The sequence below is a fragment of the Bombina bombina genome, chromosome 6 (genome assembly GCF_027579735.1).
Source record: "Bombina bombina isolate aBomBom1 chromosome 6, aBomBom1.pri, whole genome shotgun sequence".
In the NCBI taxonomy this organism is placed as follows: Eukaryota; Metazoa; Chordata; class Amphibia; order Anura; family Bombinatoridae; genus Bombina; species Bombina bombina.
Window position 1 is genome coordinate 923,035,695 of NC_069504.1, and position 24,683 is coordinate 923,060,377.

The following is a 24,683-nucleotide window of genomic DNA, read 5'->3' on the forward strand; positions in this document are numbered from 1 at the left end:
AAGTGATCCCCCTAGAGTGTTCCAGTAAGAGGTCAGAAACTGTATTTATAAAGGATTCTTGTCCATGATTGGGAGAATATATAGAGGCTAGTGTGATATAGTGCCCAAAGAGGGTCCCTACCAGTATTAGGAAACGTCCGTCAGGGTCCTTCAATTTTGTAATTATTTTAACTAGGTAGCTATTAAATAGTTCTTAACTATTTAATAGCTATTGTACCTGGTTAAAATAATTACAAAGTTGCCTGTCAAATAAATATTAATCCTAAAATAGCTATAATATAATTATAATTTATATTGTAGCTATATTAGGATTTATTTTACAGGTAAGTATTTAGCTTTAAATAGGAATAATTTATTTAATAAGAGATCATTAATTTCGTTAGATGTAAATTATATTTAACTTAGGGGGGTGTTAGTGTTAGGGTTAGACTTAGCTTTAGGGGTTAATACATTTATTAGAATAGCGGTGAGCTCCAGTCGGCAGATTAGGGGTTAATAATTGAAGTTAGGTGTCGGCGATGTTAGGGAGGGCAGATTAGGGGTTAATACTATTTATTATAGGGTTAGTGAGGCGGATTAGGGGTTAATAACTTTATTATAGTAGCACTCAGGTCCGGTCGGCAGATTAGGGGTTAATAAGTGTAGGCAGGTGGAGGCGACGTTGTGGGGGGCAAATTAGGGGTTAATAAATATAATATAGGGGTCGGCGATGTTAGGGCAGCAGATTAGGGGTACATAGGGATAATGTAGGTAGCGGCGGTTTACGGAGCGGCAGATTAGGGGTTAATAATAATATGCAGGGGTCAGCGATAGCGGGGGCGGCAGATTAGGGGTTAATAAGTGTAAGGTTAGGGGTGCTTAGACTCGGGGTACATGTTAGGGTGTTAGGTGCAGACGTAGGAAGTGTTTTCCCATAGCAAACAATGGGGCTGCGTTAGGAGCTGAACGCGGCTTTTTTGCAGGTGTTAGGTTTTTTTTCAGCTCAAACAGCCCCATTGTTTCCTATGGGAGAATCGTGCACGAGCACGTTTTTGAGGCTGGCCGCTTGCGTAAGCAACTCTGGTATCGAGAGTTGAAGCTGCGTTAAATATGCTCTACGCTCCTTTTTTGGAGCCTAACGCAGCCTTTATGTGGACTCTCAATACCAGAGTTATTTTTATGGTGCGGCCAGAAAAAAGCCGGCGTTAGCTACGCGGGTCTTTACCGACAAAACTCCAAATCTAGCCGTAATTAAACTGGAGGGGTATAGGGTACCAAAGTTATAGATTAGTTCTGCTTCTTGGCTTAAGAGTTTTTTCTCTATGTCCCCTCTCCTACCATCTGGGAGTATACTTTTTTAATTCCCCAATATTTCATGCAACTTACTTTCCCTGAATGTATGTCATAAAAATGTTTATATAATACTGTATCCTTCCTATGATGTTCAATATTTAGAATATGCTCTCTAATCCTATCTCTCAGTTTTCTACTTGTTTGACCTAGATACATTAAATTACATTCACATTTTATTGCATAAATTGCATTCTCCTCTGAACACCTAATTATACCATTAATTTTGAATATTCTCCCTGTTTTCTGTGATTTTAAACTTTTTAATTTACTACTATACTGGCAAGATTTACAAGAGTGACAAGGATAAAATCCTTCCATCTTATTCCCCTCCAAGTCTTTAATACCCTTGTCAAACATTGACATTTTCTTCCTTTTGAATTCACTGGGTGCTAGTAATTTTTTTAAATTTTGCGCTTTTTTATAAATAAATCTAGGGTTTCACCCTATATTACGGCTTAGTAAAGGGTCTTTCAACAGAAGGTGCCAGTGTTTATTTATCACCTTTTTAAAAAGTTGATGCTGAGAAGAAAAGGTGGTTATTATTGGTACATTTATTTCAGTATTTCTATTTTCATTTTCCCTTATTGTTTTATTCTTCTTTTTTAATCATTCTTGTCTATCCACATTTTTTATCTCAGTGGCCAGTTCTTCTATTCTATTCTTATCATAGCCTTTTTGTTTAAATCTATCAACAATGATTTTGGATTGTCCCTCGTATTCTTCCAATTTAGTGCAATTCTTTCTTAATCTTAACAAATGTCCTTTAGGTATGTTTTTCTTCCATGTATCAATGTGATTACTATTTGCATCAATGTAATTATTTGTATCTACCTTCTTAAAAAAGGTCCTAGTTTCAATATGTCCATCCATTATATCAATTTCTATATCCAAGAAGCTAATTTTATTAAAACTATATTCAAGTGTAAAGGTCAAACCAAAACTATTACTATTCAAATCTTCAATAAATTGGTCTAATAGTTCAAAATCTCCTCTCCAAATAAAAAACATATCGTCTATGAAACGCCTATAGAGCACAAGGTTCTACCCCATGGGGACCCTTCTACCAGTTTGTCTTCGAAGTTCCCCATGAATAAATTTGCATAGCTGGGTGTGAACCTTGTGCCCATAGCCGTTCCCTTGGTTTGTAAAAAATAATTATCATCAAACTTAAAATAATTTTTATTTAAAATAAATCGAATACTGTCTAGAATAAATCTTCCTTGTTCTTCTTTCATATTCTCAGCTAGGCTAAGATAAGATTCTATTGCCTTTATACCCAAATTATGATCGATATTATCATTTAATAATTTTTACAATCGCTTAAAATAATTATCGCCTGGATCACTGTTTAGCTTTCTATGGCCTAGATTTGGAGTTTGGCGGTAGCCGTGAAAACCAGCGTTAGAGGCTCATAACGCTGGTTTTAGGCTACCGCCGGTATTTGGAGTCATTCAAAAAAGGGTCTAACGCTCACTTTTCAGCCGCGACTTTTCCATACCGCAGATCCCCTTACGTCAATTGCGTATCCTATCTTTTCAATGGGATCTTTCTAACTCCGGTATTTAGAGTCGTGGCTGAAGTGAGCGTTAGAAATCTAACGACAAAACTCCAGCCGCAGAAAAAAGCCAGGAGTTAAGAGCTTTCTGGGCTAACGCCGGTTCATAAAGCTCTTAACTACTGTGCTCTAAAGTACACTAACACCCATAAACTACCTATGTACCCCTAAACCGAGGCCCCCCCCACATCGCCGACACTTTTTTTAACCCCTTATCTGCCGACCGCCACCTACGTTATACTTATGTACCCCTAATCTGCTGCCCCTAACACAGCCGACCCCTATATTATATTTATTAACCCAGAACCTGCCCCCCACAACGTCGCAGCCAGCTACCTACAATAATTAACCCCTAATCTGCCGACCGCAAAGAGCCGCCACCTACATTATAGCTATGTACCCCTAATCTGCTGCCCCTAACACCGCCGACCCCTATATTATATTTATTTACCCCTAACCTGCCCCCCACAACGTCGCAGCCAGCTACCTACAATAATTAACCCCTAATCTGCCGACCGCAAAGAGCCGCCACCTACATTATAGCTATGTACCCCTAATCTGCTGCCCCTAACACCGCCGACCCCTATATTATATTTATTAACCCCTAATCTGCCCCCCACAACATCGCCTCCACCTGCCTACACTTTTTAACCCCTAATCTGCCAAGCGGACCGCACCGCTATTATTATAAAGTTATTAACCCCTAATCCGCCTCACTAACCCTATAATAAATAGTATTAACCCCTAATCTGCCCTCCCTAACATCGCCGACACCTAACTTCAATTATTAACCCCTAATCTGCCGACTGGAGCTCACCGCTATTCTAATAAATGTATTAACACCTAAAGCTAAGTCTAACACTAACACCCCCCTAAATTAAATATAATTTTAATCTAACGAAATTAATTAACTCTTATTAAATAAATTATTCCTATTTAAAGCTAAATACTTACCTGTAAAATAATTCCTAATATAGCTACAATATAAATTATAATTATATTATAGCTATTTTAGGATTAATATTTATTTTACAGGTAACTTTGTATTTATTTTAACCAGGTACAATAGCTATTTAATAGTTACCTAGTTAAAATAATTACAAATTTACCTGTAAAAGAAATCCTAACCTAAGTTACAATTAAACCTAACACTACACTATCAATAAATTAATTAAATAAAATACCTACAATTATCTACAATTAAACCTAACACTACACTATCAATAAATAAATTAAATACAATTCCTACAAATAAATACAATTACATTAACTAACTAAAGTACAAAAAATAAAAAAGAACTAAGTTACAAAAAAATAAAAAAATATTTACAAACATTAGAAATATATTACAACAATTTTAAACTAATTACACCTACTCTAAGCCCCCTAATAAAATAACAAAGACCCCAAAATAAAAAAATGCCCTACCCTATTCTAAATTACTAAAGTTCAAAGCTCTTTTACCTTACCAGCCCTGAACAGGGCCCTTTGCGGGGCATGCCCCAAGAAGTTCAGCTCTTTTGCCTGTAAAAAAAAAAATACAATACCCTCCCCCAACATTACAACCCACCACCCACATACCCCTAATCTAACCCAAACCCCCCTTAAATAAACCTAACACTAAGCCCCTGAAGATCTCCCTACCTTGAGTCGTCTTCACCCAGCCGAGCCAAATTCTTCATCCAAGCGGAGCAAGAAGAGGTCCTCCATCCGGTAAAAGTCTTCATCCAAGCGGGGCAGAAGAGGTCTTCCATCCGATTGAAGTCTTCATCCAAGAGGCATCTTCTATCGTCATCCATCCGGAGCGGAGCGGCAGCATCCTGAAGACCTCCGACGCGGAACATCCATCCTGGCCGACGACTGAACGACGAATGACGGTTCCTTTAAATGACGTCATCCAAGATGGCGTCCCTCGAATTCCGATTGGCCAATCAGATTGAGCTTGCATTCTATTGGCTGATCGGAACAGCCAATAGAATGCGAGCTCAATCTGATTGGCTGATCGGATCAGCCAATCGGATTGAACTTGATTCTGATTGGCTGATTCCATCAGCCAATCAGAATATTCCTACCTTAATTCCGATTGGCTGATAGAATCCTATCAGCCAATTGGAATTTGAGGGACGCCATCTTGGATGACATCATTTAAAGGAACCGTCTTTCTTCGTTCAGTCGTCGGCCAAGATGGATATTCCGCGTCGGAGGTCTTCAGGATGCTGCCGCTCCGGATGGATGACGATAGAAGATGCCTCTTGGATGAAGACTTCAATCGGACGGAAGACGGTTCCTTTAAATGATGTCATCCAAGATGGCGTCCCTCAAATTCCAATTGGCTGATAGGATTCTATCAGCCAATCGGAATTAAGGTAGGAATATTCTGATTGGCTGATGGAATCAGCCAATCAGAATCAAGTTCAATCCGATTGGCTGATCCGATCAGCCAATCAGATTGAGCTCGCATTCTATTGGCTGTTCCGATCAGCCAATAGAATGCAAGCTCAATCTGATTGGCCAATCGGAATTCGAGGGACGCCATCTTGGATGACGTCATTTAAAGGAACCGTCATTCGTCGTTCAGTCGTCGGCCAGGATGGATGTTCCGCGTCGGAGGTCTTCAGGATGCTGCCGCTCCGGATGGATGACGATAGAAGATGCCTCTTGGATGAAGACTTCAATCGGACGGAAGACCTCTTCTGCCCCGCTTGGATGAAGACTTCTACCGGATGGAGGACCTCTTCTTGCTCCGCTTGGATGAAGAATTTGGCTCGGCTGGGTGAAGACGTCTCAAGGTAGGGAGATCTTCAGGGGCTTAGTGTTAGGTTTATTTAAGGGGGGTTTGGGTTAGATTAGGGGTATGTGGGTGGTGGGTTGTAATGTTGGGGGGGGTATTGTATGTTTTTTTTTACAGGCAAAAGAGCTGAACTTCTTGGGGCATGCCCCGCAAAGGGCCCTTTTCAGGGCTGGTAAGGTAAAAGAGCTTTGAACTTTAGTAATTTAGAATAGGGTAGGGCATTTTTTTATTTTGGGGGGCTTTGTTATTTTATTAGGGGGCTTAGATTAGGTGTAATTAGTTTAAAATTGTTGTAATAAATTTCTAATGTTTGTAAATATTTTTTTATTTTTTGTAACTTAGTTCTTTTTTTATTTTTTGTTCTTTAGTTAGTTTATTTCATTGTATTTATTTGTAGGAATTGTATTTAATTAATTTATTGATAGTGTAGTGTTAGGTTTAATTGTAGGTAATTGTAGGTATTTTATTTAATTAATTTATTGATAGTGTAGTGTTAGGTTTAATTGTAACTTAGGTTAGGATTTATTTTACAGGTAAATTTGTAATTATTTTAACTATTTTAGCTATTAAATAGTTCTTAACTATTTAATAGCTATTGTACCTGGTTAAAATAAATACAAAGTTACCTGTAAAATAAATATTAATCCTAAAATAGCTATAATATAATTATAATTTATATTGTAGCTATATTAGGATTTATTTTACAGGTAAGTATTTAGCTTTAAATAGGAATAATTTATTTAATAAGAGTTAATTAATTTCGTTAGATTAAAATTATATTTAATTTAGGGGGGTGTTAGTGTTAGGGTTAGACTTAGCTTTAGGGGTTAATACATTTATTAGAATAGCGGTGAGCTCCATTCGGCAGATTAGGGGTTAATGTTTGAAGTTAGGTGTCGGCGATGTTAGGGAGGGCAGATTAGGGGTTAATACTATTTATTATAGGGTTAGTGAGGCGGATTAGGGGTTAATAAGTGTAGGCAGGTGGAGGCGACGTTGTGGGGGGTAGATTAGGGGTTAATAAATATAATATAGGGGTCGGCGGTGTTAGGGGCAGCAGATTAGGGGTACATAGGGATAAAGTAAGTAGCGGCGGTTTACGGAGCGGCAGATTAGGGGTTAATAATAATATGCAGGGGTCAGCGATAGCGGGGGCGGCAGAATAGGGGTTAATAAGTGTAAGGTTAGGGGTGTTTAGACTCGGGGTACATGTTAGAGTGTTAGGTGCAGACATAGGAAGTGTTTCCCCATAGGAAACAATGGGGCTGCGTTAGGAGCTGAACGCGGCTTTTTTGCAGGTTTTTTTCAGCTCAAACAGCCCCATTGTTTCCTATGGGGGAATCGTGCACGAGCACGTTTTTGAGGCTGGCCGCGTCCGTAAGCAACTCTGGTATCGAGAGTTGAAGTTGCGTTAAATATGCTATACGCTCCTTTTTTGGAGCCTAACGCAGCCATTCTGTGAACTCTCAATACCAGAGTTATTTTAAAGGTGCGGCCAGAAAAAAGCCAGCGTTAGCTACGCGGGTCGTTACCGACAAAACTCTAAATCTAGCCGTAAATGTTGTAGTATCACTTAATAGTCTTTGAGCTTCCTCTAGATAGTAAGTGCTGTTCATAATCACTATCCCTCCGCCCTTGTCAGCTTGCTTAATGACCAAGTCATTTCTATTTTGTAGTTCATTTAGAATTGTTTTTTTCTTTTAGTGATAAATTCCACTTCATATTTTTATTATTTGTGGTATCAAGTTCATCTAGATCTTTTTTAACTAACTTTTCAAATGACTCAATAAAGTTACCTTTTTCATGACTCAGAAAAAATTTTGCTTTCTTTTTGAAATCTGTGTGTATATAACATTTGGTTGAGGGTTGGAATTTATCATCTATGCTATTTTTAACCACAGGATTTTTTAGGAAATATTTCTTTAATGTCAATTTCCTAATGAATTGATTAATGTTAACAAGATGTTCAAACTTGTTAAGCTTGGTGGAGGGAGCAAAGGATAAACCTTTATTTAATACCCGTTCACTAGTCAATGGCATACTACTAATATTAAAGATTCCTTTATTTTGTGTTTCAATAGTTTCTTTTTTTATTTCAATTATTTCCTTTTCTATATTCAATTTTCCCTTTCCTCTCCCTCTGTTTCCTCTCTTCTCCTTTTTCCTTTTGAAGGATTGTGGGTTCTCTCTCTGTCCCCATCTAAAAAAAATCACTAGATGTACTTGGCTGTGTAGTCTGATACTCATTGGGATTACTTTCCAATACTTCATATTTATTATATGTAGGTATTTTCCAATTTGTTTGTCTCTCTTCTCTATGGTCTGATCTATCACTATATTGGTTCCACTCATTATTTCTATTATGCCACCCTCTATCATTTTCAATCCTTCTTTGATTCCCTCCTCTATTATTATTTCCTCTAAAGGGTCTTTTACAATAATCATTATCATTATGTTGATCCCTATTATTTCTAAAATACCCCTGATTTTCCTTATTTGGTCTCGGGGAATTATAATTTTTATAGGATGCATAATATTTATATTTAGAATTACCCTATTCTAGACTGTATTCGATTTATTTATTTATTTATTATTTTTTTTCAAAGAGCTTTATTGAACAAAACAAGATACAAGAGAGAGAGACAAAAAAAGAAAAAAATATACATGACACTACAGTACAACATATTAAATGACGACTGGGCAGGAGTTGTGACTTAGATTCGTAGTCCCTCTTAGGCTCATGTCAGCCAGGTTTCAGATCTGCAGTTATTGTTCTCAGAAGAACAGTTTCCTCTCTTGCTTTACTTACATCTATATAAACTTAGAAAAAAGCTCCATAGTTTTCACAAGTCATTTTTCCTGTTGTCTTGTTGCGGTTCGGGAGCATTGCGATAAAGGGTAACATAATGTTACACAGCAAGAACTAAGATAACAATTTAAACTTATTCATACTCCATCTCACTGGAACTGTAGCATATAGACACATATAAAAAAGTAACTATATTCAGAACATAACATGGCCTGGATGCACTTTGCCACTCTCTGTTTAGTTTATTCTCCAAATAGGAGAAAGGGGATGGGGAGGAGGGGGGGAAGGAACCGGGAGGAGAGGAAGAAAAGAAAAAAAAAAGTGTGTGTGTGTGGGGGGGTAAAATACAGGTCAGGCTCAGGTCTCACTCAACTCAGTTCACTGTAGCAGACTACCTCAGCATCTCACTCACTACCTCCCCACATCTGCAATAAAAGATCATATCTGTCTAGTTTTGCTATTTTAGCATAGTGGTATCTCTCACGTGTCAGAAGGTCCGAGACCTTCCACTTCCATTCTGTCAGTGTGGGTACTTGTGCTGATTTCCAGTGGAGAGGTATCAGACTTTTTGCACCTGTTAGCATCAGGAATAAGAGGGTTTTTTTAGTAGAATCTTTAACCTGGAATGGGATATGGAAAAGCAAAGTCTCAGGCGCCTTGGGGATATTTAAGCCCAGGAGTTCTTGCATCTCCTCCCAAACTGCGGACCAGTAATTGTTTAGTAAGGGGCAGTCCCACCATACATGTACCATTGTACCCCGCTCCCCACAGCCCCTCCAGCATTTATCCGATGTGTTAGGATAGATTAATTTTAGTCATGCTGGTGTAAGGTACCATCTACTTAGGTGTTTATATTGGGATTCCTGTACGTGTGCTGAGACTGAAGTAGACTTAATAGCATGGAATATCCTATGCCATTTCTCATCTGAAAGCTCTACCTCCAACTCCCTATGCCACATTCTGGTGTATGTTGGAAGTGCATTCTCCCCCTGGCTAAGCAGATGTGTGTATAATATCGATATCAGATGTCTGGAGGGAGCCTTCTTTTTACACAGCTGTTCAAATGGTGTTTGTTTTCTAGTCAGTTGTTGTTTATGTCTGTGGGTTGATATGTAATGGCACACTTGCAGGTAGACATACCAGGGTATGGGGGTATCAGGCTGCTCTCCCTCAAGCTCCTCCCTCAACTTCACCCTGTTCTCTGTTATGTAGAGCCCTATATGATTGTTTGCCAGGGAGGTTTGTTGTGGCGTTGTTTTGCATTGCAGAGGTAACTCTGGGTTACCATGTAAGGGTGTTAGGGGTGAGTGTAGAGTCGATACATGCGGTTCGGTTTGTAAGGTCTTATCCCATTCCGCAAGCATCACCTCTAGAATTGGGAAATGTGTAAGGTCAACCTGTCTATGTCTTTTAGGGGTCCATAGGAGGGCGGGCAGATCACGTGTTTGCAGTGCCTCTCTATCTAATTGGATCCATCACTTCTGATCGCTACCCTGACACCACTCCACTACCCTTTGAAGTAATGTAGCTCTCCTATATAGAAGAAGATTTGGGAGACCCAAACCTCCCTCGTCTCTAGGCATATACATAGTTTTCTTGTTTATTCTAGGCTTCAACCCTTGCCAAACATACTCCTCGAGTATCTTCTGCACAGAGGAAAGAAATGTCGCTGGCAGAGATATTGGGAGAACCTGAAGTACATACAATATCCTGGGGAGGACATTCATCTTAAAAACATGGATTTTTCCCAACCAATAAATTGTTTTATGTCTCCAGGCAGAGAGATCCGCTGCTATCACTGTTTTGATTGGGACATAGTTAAGGGTAAACATGTCTGCTACATCAGCTGCTAGACTAACACCCAAATATTTCAAAGATTTATCCGTCAGCACAAAGAACTGTGCTGTCGGAGCCATGTCAGGGAGGTGGATGTCAAAGATATACTTAATAGCTCCGATTTAGTGTCATTAAGGTGAAAGTTGGAAACTTCACCATAGGTTCGGAACTCATCCATTAAAGCTGGAATGGTTACTTCAACCTCCGTAATCATCAGTAAGAGATCATATGCGTACATAGCCAACTTATTGTCTCTACCACCAACCTCAATCCCCTTAATAAGGTGGTTGGCTCTAATGCGGCTAGCCAGTGCCTCGACGGAAATGGCAAAAAGTAAGGGTGAGAGTGGGCACCCCTGCCATGTTCCGTTGGTTATGCTAAAGGATTTTGACAGGACACCATTGACTTTTATCTGCGCATTGGGGTTAGAATATAAAGAGAAGACTGTGCTAATGAATTTGTCCCCAAAGCCCATCCTCACCAGAACAGAGTTTAGAAAGTGCCAACTCACCCTGTTGAATGCTTTTTCAGCATCGGTTGACAACAGGGCGAGTGGCACTCCCCTCTTCCTAGCATGGGCAATGAATTGTGTTACTTTAAGGGTATTATCCCTTGCCTCTCGCCCCGGGATAAACCCAACTTGATCTGCATCAATCAGACCAGGGAGGAACTTGTTTACTCTGTTTGCCAAGATCTTAGCTAAGATCTTGACATCCGCATTTAAGAGCGAAATTGGCCTGTAACTTTGGGGCACATCTGCCGGCTTTCCTGGTTTTGGAATAACTGTGACGTATGCTGTCAGCATGGATGACTGCAACTGTTTCAGAGTGGGTAGTCTATTAAATAAGTCCTGTAAATGTGGGAGTAATATGGTCAGGAATGTCTTGTAATATTTGGCCCCCAATCCGTCTGGGCCCGGACATTTCCCATTAGGGAGGTCTCTAATGGCCAATTGTATCTCCTCTCTATCGAGGGGGGACTCCAGATACTCTACAGCCTCCTGATTCAATGTCTGAAGATCAGTATTAAAAATATATTCTTGTACATTCTGTCTGACGGTGTCTCGCTCTAGGGCCAGGTCTTGTGACCTCAAATTGTATAGGTTGCTGTAATACATTCGAAAGACATTTGCTATGGCCTCACTGTCCTTATGTAGTTTCCCTGTATTGTCTTTGATCGTGTGTATAAAGGATTTTAAGTGTGACCTGTATTCAATTTATTTTAAATAAAAATGATTTTAAGTTTGATGATAATTATTTTTTACAGACCAAGGGAACAGCTATGGGCACAAGGTTCGCACTCAGCTATGCAAATTTATTCATGGGGAACTTCGAAGACAAACTGGTAGAAGGGTCCCCATGGGGTGCGAACCTTGTGTTCTATAGGCGTTTCATAGAAAATATGTTTTTTTATTTGGAGAGGAGATTTCGAACTATTAGACCAATTTATTGAAGATTTGAATAGTAATAGTTTTGGTTTGACCTTTACACATGAATATAGTTTTAATAAAATTAGCTTCTTGGATATAGAAATTGATATAATGGATGGACAGATTGAAACTAGGACCTTTTTTAAGAAGGTAGATACAAATAATTACATTGATGCAAATAGTAATCACCTTGATACATGGAAGAAAAACATACCTAAAGAACAGTTGTTAAGATTAAGAAAGAATTGCAATAAATTGGAAGAATACAAGGGACAATCCAAAATCATTGCTGATAGATTTAAACAAAAAGGCTAAGATAAGAATAGAATAGAAGAACTGGCCAGTGAGATAAAAAATGTGGATAGACAATAATTAATAAAAAAGAAGAATAAAACAATAAGGGAAAATGAAAATAGAAATACTGAAATAAATGTACCAATAATAACCACCTATTCTTCTCAGCATCAAATTTTTAAAAAGGTGATAAATAAACACTGGCACCTTCTGTTGAAAGACCCTTTACTAGGCCCTAATATACGGAGAAACCCTAGATTTATTTATAAAAAAGTGAAAAATTTTAAAAATTTACTAGCACCCAGTGAATTCAAAAGGAAAAAAAAAATCAATGTTGGACAAGGGTATTAAAGATTTGAAGGGGAATAAGATAGACAGATTTTATCCATGTCACTCTTGTAAATCTTGCCAGTATAGTAGTAAATTAAAAAATGTAAAATCACAGAAAACAGGGAGAATATTCAAAATTAATGGAATAATTAGGTGTTTAGAGGAGAATGTAATTTATGCAATAAAATGTGAATGTAATTTAATGTATCTAGGTCAAACAAGTAGAAAACTGAGAGATAGGATTAGAGAGCATATTCTAAATATTGAACATCATGGGAAGGATACAGTATTATATAAACATTTTTATGAAATACATTCAAGGAAAGTAAGTTGCATGAAATATTGGGGAATTAAAAAAATACTCCCAGATGGTAGGAGAGGGGACATGAAGAAAAAACTCTTATGCCAAGAAGCATAAATAATCTATAACTTTGGTACCCTATACCTCTCAGGTTTAAATAGTGAACTAGATTTGAGCAGTCTAATCTAATTTTAAAATATTGACTTTGAAATTTCCCACTGTCATTTAGACTTATTGGGTCTATTAATTATTGGGGGTGGGTTACTCCTTGAGATATTTTTGAAAGATATGGAATATTGAAACCCATTCTTAAACTTCCTCCTCTATCTATTTATTTATGATTTAATATGCTTCTCCTATAGAAGAATTTTAAAAATTATGTGAGGAGTTTTTAGATAGTTGTTATTATAAGATTTGTTTTATGTTTTTTATTGTATTCAATGTATGAAAATTGAGTGTTTATAAATAGTTTGATGAGAATAATTTATATATTTTTTAGATTAGGGTGTAGGAATTAATTCATCAGAACTTGTGTAGAACTACACGCAATCCTACTTAACTATATTTTTTTTTCATTTATTAATATTAATTTTTATATTAAAGAACTAAGAGGCTATGAAAAATGAAGTGAGAATGTGTTAAATTATATATAATTTTACTTCTCTGTTATAATCTGCCTTTCTTGAACTACCATCTGTGCTAAAATAAATTATGGATTAAAGTGAGGATATATAACTGGATAAAGAGACTTTATAATGCAAGAATATTTAAGAATAACCAAACTAGTACAATAGTGGGTTAATCAAAATGCCTTTATTAGGGGAAGGACAAGTGAGATCAGGTATCTTGGCAAAGGCTCTACGTGAGCCAATACGCGTTGATGTACTGTTCTCACAACACCTGTGAAACACCTGTGAAAGTGGAGAGGATCGATCATTAGTCTGACATTGACTACGGCAAATACTACTGACTTTGCTCCAAGAACCGTCCACTAGCCTAGACCAATCACTGGAATACATCAAATAAGGAGTAAGGCTGATAGGTGGAACGGTAGGAGCATTTTTTCAAACCAGTGCGCGCACCAGCATCTACTAAATCAGCTGTGAGGCGGAGGTGAATATACTGATAGCCGCATCAGTAAGGAACTGCATACTACCAACTACCGAGACAGAAGCAAGAAAGGTTGTGTCATGCTGCACTGATACAGAGCATTAAACCTGCTTACAAAGATAAGGTAAGACAAACAGCTAACTACTGAGTAGGAGGAAACTGACAAGAAAAAGGTAAAATACAAGCGGTATATACTTTTACCCCGCACTATTGAAAACAGACACGCACGGTACTTGTTTTATAATCTGTGATATCCAGGTGAAATGCCTTCTATTTCAAATGCACAATTGTATAAATAACAACAGCAAGAGGTGAAACTGCAGTGAATGAAACATTGTTTTGTGTTCCTTCTTTGTATTATTTGAATCGGAACGAAAGGCTATTCAAACAGGATATTTTGGAACTTGTTTCAATAAGGAACAAAAAGGGAGCCCTTTTGAAAGAAAAATCTCCTTTTTGCTTATAAACTGTGTAATTTCATTGAATCATCAGAGGAGCTTTTTATACTGCTTAAGCGTTTATTTATTGTTAGCTAAGGGATAATATTAGTGATATTTATTATTTTTAATTTGGCAGTGGTGTCATTAGAACCTTTTTATAATAGGATTGTATTAATTATATGTATTATATTGATTAAATTATTTATGTTCAATAATTTTTAAGTATTTGAGATTTGAAGTATTATTAATTGTGTAATCTACACCTTTTTGTAAATATTTATTGTATTAGCAGTCAGCCTTAGTTGGCGCCAACCCCCCCTTTTTTGTATGATCAATTAGGCACTCAGTTGGGGTGTGTGGAGATGCAAGAAGGCCGAAGAACTCTGATAGGAAGGTGTTAAGCTCTCCAGGAAGAACTGTCTCATAGATCCCTTGTTCCGCCTTGAGCGGTCTTCTATGTCTACAAGCTTGTCCTCCAAGGTAGTAATTTGGTTGGCATATAAAAGCAGGTTAGCCTGATCTACTACTTGTGGTTATTAAAAATGTATAATGGATTTTTAATTTATACTAAATATAATTCTAATTTAGTACTAAATCTAATTCTATGGTAAAACCACTAAACCATTATGATTAAGTTAAAGTTACAGTCAACCCAAAATAGGTTCTAACTCATACATATAGGGGCCCATTTTACAAGCTCGAACGGAGCTTGTCGGCCCGTGTTTCTGGCGAGTCTTCAGACTTGCCAGAAACAGCAGTTATGAAGCAGGCGGACAGGAATCGCCGGAATTTAACCCGATCTAGTACGATCGGGTTGATTGACACCCCCCTGCTGGCAGCCCATTGACTGCGAGTCTGAATGCTGAATACGGCATATTGCTCTCTGCATTAAGAGAGGTCTTGCGGACCTGATCCACACTGTTGCATGCGCAATCCACCGATTTTCGTCAAGGGGGTACAAGCTGTGTTGTGAGTGGTTACTTTCAGTTCCAGATTCAAAAGTACCCCCTTGACGAAAATCGGCACATTGCGCATGCGCAAATGATGGGAGCGTGTAACATAGAAAAGTTAATGCAAGCACAGACTAATGAAGAAATAGGGGAGGGGGTAGGCGGACATTTTTGAACAGCACAGCCAAAAATAGTAAGTCTTTTTACATGCTAACAAAATATTGTGGAAAATTAGGCTACATTGGAAAATAATAATCGTTTGAAAGTCTATAGGGCCTATTTAACAAAGGTCTTGCGGACCTGATCTGACAGTGCGGATCAGGTCCGCAAGACCTCGCTGAATGGGGAGAGCAATACGCCGTATTCAGCTTTGCACCAGCAGCTCACAAGAGCTGCTGGTGCAACTCCGCCCCCTTCAGACTCGCAGCCAATGGGCCGCCAGCATTGATAGTCTATATGTATGAGTTGGAGTTTGGGTTGACTGTCCCTTTAAGTGCAATAAACACTATAATAGGGTCTCCATTGTTTCCAAAGAATTTATTAGAAATCAATATTTATTAATAATAAGAGAAACATATTTACAGATATATATATATATATATACACATATGCTTTACAGCAAAACAGTCCAAATAATTATTACAGGGCAACTACCACAACAGATTTGTGCAACACTGCTAAAATAAAAATAATCACATAATTTAATCTCAGAAATACTTGGCCAGATTCTCTAAAGTGTCCAAAATCATCCATCTTTTCAGCAGGATCAGGATAAGACAGAGAGGCAAGAAAGAAAGTGTTTCCTAATTTTATTCTCAATTCAAAGGGGTTTGACCTATTACATGCCAGTCAAGGCTAATGGGAGTGTATTTAATTAAACACCTAGCCTAGACAAGGTGTATTTGGGGGGAAGGGATTTTAAAGCCAGCTATGTGAATATGCCAGGGATAGCTATGTCACAACACTACTGAGTCCTCTTGCTTCCTTTCAACTGTGTCTAATCTTTCATTGTTTGTGGTCAAATCTTTTTTGATATCTGATATGGAGGCCAAAATGTAGGATTTGAAAGAGGAATGATGAGCATCTGATAAAGATGGTAAGGAATCCAGGATAAAGGTAGGAATTACTTGGGCAGGAGCAGTAGTTTGTTATTCCTGTAATGTTGAAGCTACTAAGTCAGCAGAGTCACCATCTTGTGATAGCAATAGTTTATCCACGTGGCCAATCTCCGTAGGGTCTACTTGGGCAGTAAAATGATCCATAACTGTCCGTCTGGTTTTAGTATTAGCTTTTAGTTTTTTTAGTTTTTCAAGATTGCGCCATTATTAATTGATAACAAGTGTAGAGGGGAGAAAAGAAAGTAAGAGTTTGAAGCGCAGGCTGAGCACGTATTCAGTGCTAAAAATAAAGTGTCCAAGCACGGCGGTCCTCCCCACCTTTCACCTCTCCAGTGGTTTAAGGGCCCATCATGATAGAGTAATTTGCGGGGAAAAAGTAGGCTAAGTCCTTTAAAGTACCAGAGGGAGAGAAATGTGAGAATGCAGGTGTGCCTTATGTAGGTACAGGCAGTACTCACAAGTTGACTGTCCCCGTCAAGATTAAGAGGAGGTATCCAGGTGTACCCCGTGGGTCCGTGGGTGCTGTGGGTGATGTAAATCTCACTCGGTCTAGAGGTTCTGATGCAGCTGACTCAGACAGCCGCACTGCGCAGGAATGAGGGCCTTGCCAGGTATATCTGTATTGTGATCCCTTCTCTATAGATCCGGTCAAACAGGAGCAGAAGTTCTGCAAATACGCTTTACCTCACTAGCTGAGATGATTTGTTCTCTGTAAAACTTATTTGGTGTTGGAATTTTACACCAATATATAAATTCCTTCACGGAGCTAGTGCCCGACACGTCTCTCTCATTTGGCAGCTAACTCCGCCCTCTACTGGTCAGATTTTGATCTACAAAAAAAAAAAAAGAACATCAAAGTTGGCCCTAAAAAAACACCCATTGCTGACAAACTCAGTGACAACGAAAAATACAAATGAGATAACCACATTAGACTTCCTGACATGAAAGCCTGACATGCACAAATGTGGCAACAGAGATGCCAGGCTTTACAGCAACTTAAAGGGTTACTAAAGTCAAAAATAAAGTTTCATGATTCAATTAAAAAAAACATGCAAAAAAAAAAAAAACTTTCCAATATACAGTACTTCCATTTAAAAAAGCATGCACATTATTTTTATATGCACAATTTCTGAGGCTCCAACTCCTACTGAGCACGTGCAAAAGTGCACAGTATATACATAAATTAATTTTCTGATTGGCTGATGAGTCACATGATTTGAGGGAGGGAAAATTGGATTAACTTTGAAACTTGCTGGGAAATTTTCTACTGTTCATTTCAAATTAAAAGTAAGTGCTATTGTGTTGTATTTACTGTACATTGTGTATTTGTCAGTTATTTAATTGTATTGTATTTAGTGGTCCTTTAAAAGAAGCAGGTTGCCTATAAGTAAAACAAAAGCACAAAGTTTGCAAAATATACTCTAATACAACATCAGATAGACCTTACTCTTTCCAAAGCTGCATTAGATACAGTAATAATTCCACTCATTCTCAGTGAATGCACCAAGGGTCACAATAATAGAATGCAATTCAATAGGGGGAAACCAAGATCCTGAAGATTAACATGACCAGCTCTAGCCACTCTTGCAGGAGAAGCACTGGAGGAGGTTGAGGCCTTCACTTATCTGGGCTGTCATAGACAAATAGAGGGGAAAAGGCGCCAAAGTCAAGGCAAGAATCATCAAAGCACGGGATGCTTTCATCCACCTAAAGGAGATCTGGAGCTTTAAAGACCTAATGCTACAAACTAAGATCATACTTTTTAACACCAATGTAAAATTGGTACTTTAGTATGGATCAGAAACTTGGAGGACAACAGTGACTACCACCAAAAAAGTCCAGACATTTGTCAACACCTGTCTGAAAACAATCCTCCAAATTTGCTGGCCAAACACCATCAGCAACAAAAAGCTATGGCAGCAGACTTCCCAACTCCATGAAAATGAAGAAATAATAAAAAGACACCAGGGCTGGATTGTTCACACCCTCTTCAAGCCCACATCAAAAATCACCAGGCAAGCCCAGACCTGGAACCCAGAAGGAAAAAGAAAAAGAGGAAGGCCAAGAAACACCTGGCGCTGATATCTCAAGGCTGACTGAAAGGAGATGGGCTATACCTGGAGTCAGATAAAAAAAACCAAGGCAGAGATGGCTGGAGAGTCCTGGTAGATGGCCTATACATCAGGAGGGGTATCAGGCACAAGAAAGTATGTTTTAAATTATTCTAACAAAAACCATCCAAGCCTATGTTCAAAATCATACAGCAAACAAAATTCAATTTTCCTAATAGAAATAGCTGCCATACTATTGCCTGCATAGACCTTCTTCCCTGTCATAGTTCTGTTTTGAAGCCTTCAACGGTATCACTAGGCAGACAAAATTCAAGCTCTGCTTTATCAATTAGTTAAAATAATTTTCAGTTGGAAAGAAATGCCTTATCATTGTCTGGAATGCCAAAAATTTTGTGAAATCAATAATAAGCAATGCATCTGACTTTTCAGCCTCATATATATCCCTAATACAAATTCACTTAAGTTTGAGTGGATCAGGTGGTAACTTGTAAATTAAACTGACGCATAAACTTGCTGAAGTCAACCTCTCTCAATGGACTGTACTTACTAGTTGCTAGATTACAAGTGGAGCGCTAATTTAACGTTCGCCCATAAAGGTGCAATTTTAATGTGCACCGGTATTACTGAGTGGAGCGCAAATATCCTGCTTCCGAAAGTGCAATTTTGGAGCCTATGGAAGAGCGCTCTCGTGAGCACAAAGCTTCCATGCAAAGCCAACATGAGGTTGCGTTCTCATTGCACTTTACTTGTAATAACAACAAATACCATAGTATCACAAAAGAAAAAAATGCTAAATAAATGTGATAAAGATTACTTGTAATACCAGCGGACATTTACGTACACTGGTATTACTGAGTGGAGCGCAAATACCGCGCTTGCGAAAGTGCATATTTGCACTCCACTCGTAATCTAACCCTAAATTGTTACAATTATACTTTGTAATATTAAAAATACTGCCATTTTTGTTGTTACTCTAAGCAAGAATGTGATCAAACTATCATGTTCCTTCTTAACAGCTAAATTCCTAAGAATGCCTGCAGTTATCAATTTGCAGTTTATTATTGTATTTAACCACTGATATTCACAATACAAACATTTTGGCAGTGATCATACAATTTTAAGGTCTTAACCCCCTATTCCATCTTACGACTTGTCTTATACCTTATAGCTATAGAAATAAACACACCAGACACGTAGTTGGGAGAAAGAACAAAGACCAGTCACGGTCACGTTTATTTAACATAAACGGTTAACTTGTGCCTGCGATGATATTTAATACCATTGCAGGCACTTGAATAAATTAACTTCCAAACTTGGCAACAAGTTCGTTAAACAATCAGTTGGCGGCATCTCACCCTAACCTAACCCCTATCAGCAGCTGGTCAAGGCCCCTATCGGTGTTTGCAGCGTGACACCCGGCTGTTTACGCCCATTGGCACAAAAAGAGAGCTGTGGAAATAAGAGATTTTCAGCCTGTACTCGCAAGGGAGGGGACCCCCCAGGCCGGCGCCTAGGCGGGCATAACCCCTCCCCTTTCTTGACCGTCACTCTTCTCCTTCTGTGCCCACTCCCCAGGGCCTTGACCACCCGCCAGCTAGGGCATCTCCACCCAACCCAGTAAGGCACCCCCCATCAAGCGAATCGTACAACCCTCTTGATGTGGGTGGGTGGCTATCTTAACAACCCGGGCTCACAAAAGGCTAGCTCAATTAAACCTGCCCTGGCCGGGTTCACTCACCCTAATGCTGCCGCATCGTAGCCGCCATTCTCCTTCCTTCCAGGGGCCGGGTGGGCGGGGAAAACTTTCTCCTTGAAGTCTGGAACAGAAAGAGGCCGGATACACTGCTGCAGGACCCTATAAAGGTAAGCACAAAACACCGCCTCCTCGCCTGCAACATTGTAACAAAAACACCCTAGCACTTCTCCAGACTTCAAGTTGGTAATCCCTTAATGTTGTTACAGACCCACTAGAGGGCCCTCCACTCTCATAAGGTCTTAACCCCCTATTCCATCTTACGACTTGTCTTATACCTTATAGCTATAGAAATAAACACACCAGACACGTAGTTGGGAGAAAGAACAAAGACCAGTCACGGTCACGTTTATTTAACATAAACGGTTAACTTGTGCCTGCGATGATATTTAATACCATTGCAGGCCCTTTAATAAATTAACTTCCAAACTTGGCAACAAGTTCGTTAAACAATCAGTTGGCGGCATCTCACCCTAACCTAACCCCTATCAGCAGCTGGTCAAGGCCCCTTTCGGTGTTTGCAGCGTGACACCCGGCTGTTCACGCCCATTGGCACAAAAAGAGAGCTGTGGAAATAAGAGATTTTCAGCCTGTACTCGCAAGGGAGGGGACCCCCCAGGCCGGCGCCTAGGCGGGCATAACCCCTCCCCTTTCTTGACCGTCACTCTTCTCCTTCTGTGCCCGCTCCCCAGGGCCTTGACCACCCGCCACAAGAGCCAGGCGTACTCTTGCCGCCAAACCACTAAGCCAACAGGCAACTATATACATACCCTATAACCAATCAACAACTTTTTTTTTTTTTTTTTTTTTTATATGACTAAAAGTAGAGCACTCCTGATGTCTTTTAAGAAGATATCCAAACCCACATCTGTCGGGTGGACACCATCAGGGCGAAACAAGTCCTTCCTGTCGGCCGTTATGAGCTTGTGTCTGACCACAAAGCCCCCTAATGCCGTGACCGTCCTTCCCATCTCCCGGTTAACCTTCTTTCGTACATTGTACGCGGCCTTCTGGGTACCAATATACCTCCAATGTAGTCGTGCAACCACATTGGACCATCCCAACTTAACATTTTTAAGCCAAGTGTGCACCCACTTCAAGTCTGCCATCATGCGTTTAATCAAATCCAATGCGGGGAGAGACCCCAAGTCATTTCCCCCGAGGTGCAGCACTATCACATGAGGCTGCCCCCACCTCTTATGTGCCTCCTGCAATAAGGCCGGCAGATCTGCCCACGTAAGGCCACTGCGCCCTAACCATCGGAAGTTCGCCCTGGACGTTGTGAATCCAAGTTGCTGCCCTTCCACTGACCGCAGCACCCTGATGGACGCCCAATGGATGTAGGAATGCCCGACAATCCATACACGAACCGGAGGGGAATTTCCTCCTCTTACACCTGGCAAAACAGATCAAACCACATTACCCATCATGCCCCCTGTCAACAACTCCCCAACTACATCCCCCACCTAGTAATGCCCTGGCACCCAACCCAAGCGGATGTGTGCCCCAGCCCCCCTTACTAAGTGGGTCTAATATATCTTTTATATTGAGCAGACTTCCATCTACCCAACCTTTTAATTTCTGGTGCCGATGTATCAGCCGCAGCCGCGCTGGTAGCCGCCCCAATCCTGAAGGAGTGCGGGGCTATCCTTTTCGGATCCAGCCCCGCCAACTCCGCCGTTTTAGCGAGTACTCTGCGAAACTGAAACAGTGACAATGAACTGCCGTCTTCGTGTACTAAAAACTGCCTACTATTTGAAGGTCTTACTCTCCGAAACTCCTCAACGCACCGCACCGGGCAGCACTCTGCAAGTGCATGTCTCGCAAGTGGGAGCCACGCTCCCTTTCCCTCCTGATCCGTTTTGGATCGAGGCACAAATAGGAGCAGACCCTCGCTCGAGCAACGCACGTGCTCCTCAAGGATGCCCCCCGTTCCCTTAACTTTGGAGGAGGACACTAGCTCCCCAACCCGTAGGGCACCCGCAAATGCCAGAGCAAATGCCGCGTTAAACAGGAGCCTCTCATAATCTGGCGTACAAACCGATCGTAATTGTATCGCCAGTTCCTTTAACCACCCCGAAGTTATGGGTTCCCTCCGATCCTTCGGACGGGGAGAGACCCTGCCCCAACCTTTCAGCACCTGCCTAACCAAGAATGATCTGGGGTTGTCAACATAGCCCAACGCCTTATTAAAGAATGCTATCACTGCCAATCTGCCTGCTGCCCCCAGCTTACTGACCCCTCCAGCCCTCATCTGCGCCAACCATTCCAGTACCTGAACCCTGGATGCGTCTTCCACCCGTACTCCCATCTGTTGACAGAAGACCACCCATTTGCTCCAGTGGCTCTCATATGTTGCCCAAGTCTTAGGTGCCAATGATGCTCTGATTAATGGGAGGATCCCCTCCCAGGCTGTAACAGCTGCCAAAGAAAAGTCGGGCATGTTAAACCCTCCTTTGAGGCCCTGGGCGCTACCTTCCTAAACTGCCCCCAGTTGAATCGAGAGAGTGCATCCGCAATAACGTTATGCACCCCCGGGACGTGTTTGGCCGTGAACGTGATGTTGCCCTCCAAGCAGCGCAACACCAGGTGCCGCAAGTAGCACACTACTCCTGGGGAGGAAGTGGACAATTTATTAATGGCGTACACCACACTCAAATTGTCCGACCAGAACACCACCGATCTATTGGCCAGCCTCCCCCCCCATATCTCAACCGCGGCTACAATGGGGAAAAGCTCCAACAAGGTCAGATTCCTGACCCAGCCAGCGTCCACCCACTCCCGGGGCCAAGGCCCCGCACTCCATTCACCATCCAGGTATGCCCCATACCCGAACGCGCCGGCTGCATCTGTGAACAGGTGCAAAACCTGATTGGAAACCGTCGGGTGTCTCCACAGACAAACCCCGTTGAAGTGTGACAGGAACGTGTCCCACACCTCCAGATCCTCCCTCACCTCGGGTGAAATTCTGACCCATTTTCCACCTCCAGCAGGCCCTTTTAGCTGCCCTTCTAGGCGCCGATTAAAGACCCTGCCCATTGGAATTGCCCTTCCGGCGAAATTCAAAAGTCCTAGTAGGGATTGTACTTCCCTCCTGGTGACTCTCTCTCGCCCCTGTACCAGCCGCACGGTCTGCCGCATCCGCTCCACTTTGTCATCCGGCAACCTGCATAGAGCCCTGACTGTATCAATCTCTATACCCAAGAATGTGAGCCGCGTACATGGGCCCTCAGTCTTGTCTGCGGCCAATGGGACTCCGAAACATTCCGTTATGTCCCTCATAACCTCCATGGGCCGAGCACATTCGGTGCTACGTGCTCTCCCCACCAGCAGGAAGTCATCCAGGTAGTGGGCCACTGCCCCACCCCACGACGCCTCCTGGACCACCCAGTGGAGAAATGAGCTGAAACACTCAAACAGCGCGCAGGACAGTGAACACCCCATGGGCAAACACCTGTCCACATAGTACGCTCCCTCGAACTTCATCCCCATGAGCATAAACGCTGAAGGGTGAAGTGGCAATAGCCTGAATTCTGACTCAATGTCCAGCTTGGCCATTAACACGCCATGGCCCAGCGCCCGAACCAAAGCAAGAGCCTCGTCAAACGACTGATAGTGCACTGTGCTAAGTTCGGGGTCAATTGCATCGTTCACCGATGCCCCCTTCGGGAATGACAGGTGATGAATCAACCTGAACTTCCCAGCCTCCTTTTTAGGGATGACCACCAAAGGGGAGACCACCAGGCCCGCAATAGGAATAGATGCGAAAGGACCAGACACTCGTCCTAACGTCACCTCTTTCGCCAATTTGTCTCTAACCACCTGAGGGAACTCGTAGGCAGTTTTCAGGTTCCTATGTACCCCAGACCCGGCCACGGAACCCCTAACCAGTATTCTAAACCCCTCCCCGAGCCCGATCCTGAGCAGCTCCGCCGCCTCCTGGTTCGGGTAATCCGCCAGCCATGGCAGCATGGCCTGCAGCTTAAGCGGTGTTGGGGCCCTTGACTCCAGTTCCCTGTTTAGGGAGTGGTCTTGCCTGACCCTGCTCCTTCCTCTTCCCACACTCTGTTCCTGGGTGAGGCCCGCCGCAGTATCTGCAGATGTGAAGAAAGGAGCAATTGCTCCCCCTATCACACAGTTTGTCCTGGAATTTCCAGCACTCCCTGCCTTGTCTGCCCTGTTTCTGGCCAGTCCTACCTGTCGCTTGCCGCGTAGGTGAGGGGAGGGTCGAAGGCCCTTCGAGGCCCAATTTGGACCACAGGTGCATATCCTGCGTTCCAAAATGTAACAGGGGGTTGCCCACCATCTTGCGCCGGAAAGCCATGTCGTACTCACGCCACTCGCCCCTCCTTGAACCTGACATGTATGTCCTCAATGGTGTCTTGGTATTTAAACAGGTTGTGGCCTTGCAGGGGCCACCTGTCTACATAGCATGCTGCCAGGACCCTGAAGCATTTCAACCATTCTTCATAGGTCTCCGGCCTGCGCACCCTCTTTGGTCCTGAACCGTCCGCGGCCCTTTCTTTGGCCCTGAACGCATCCAGAGAGAGCTCAAAAACATTG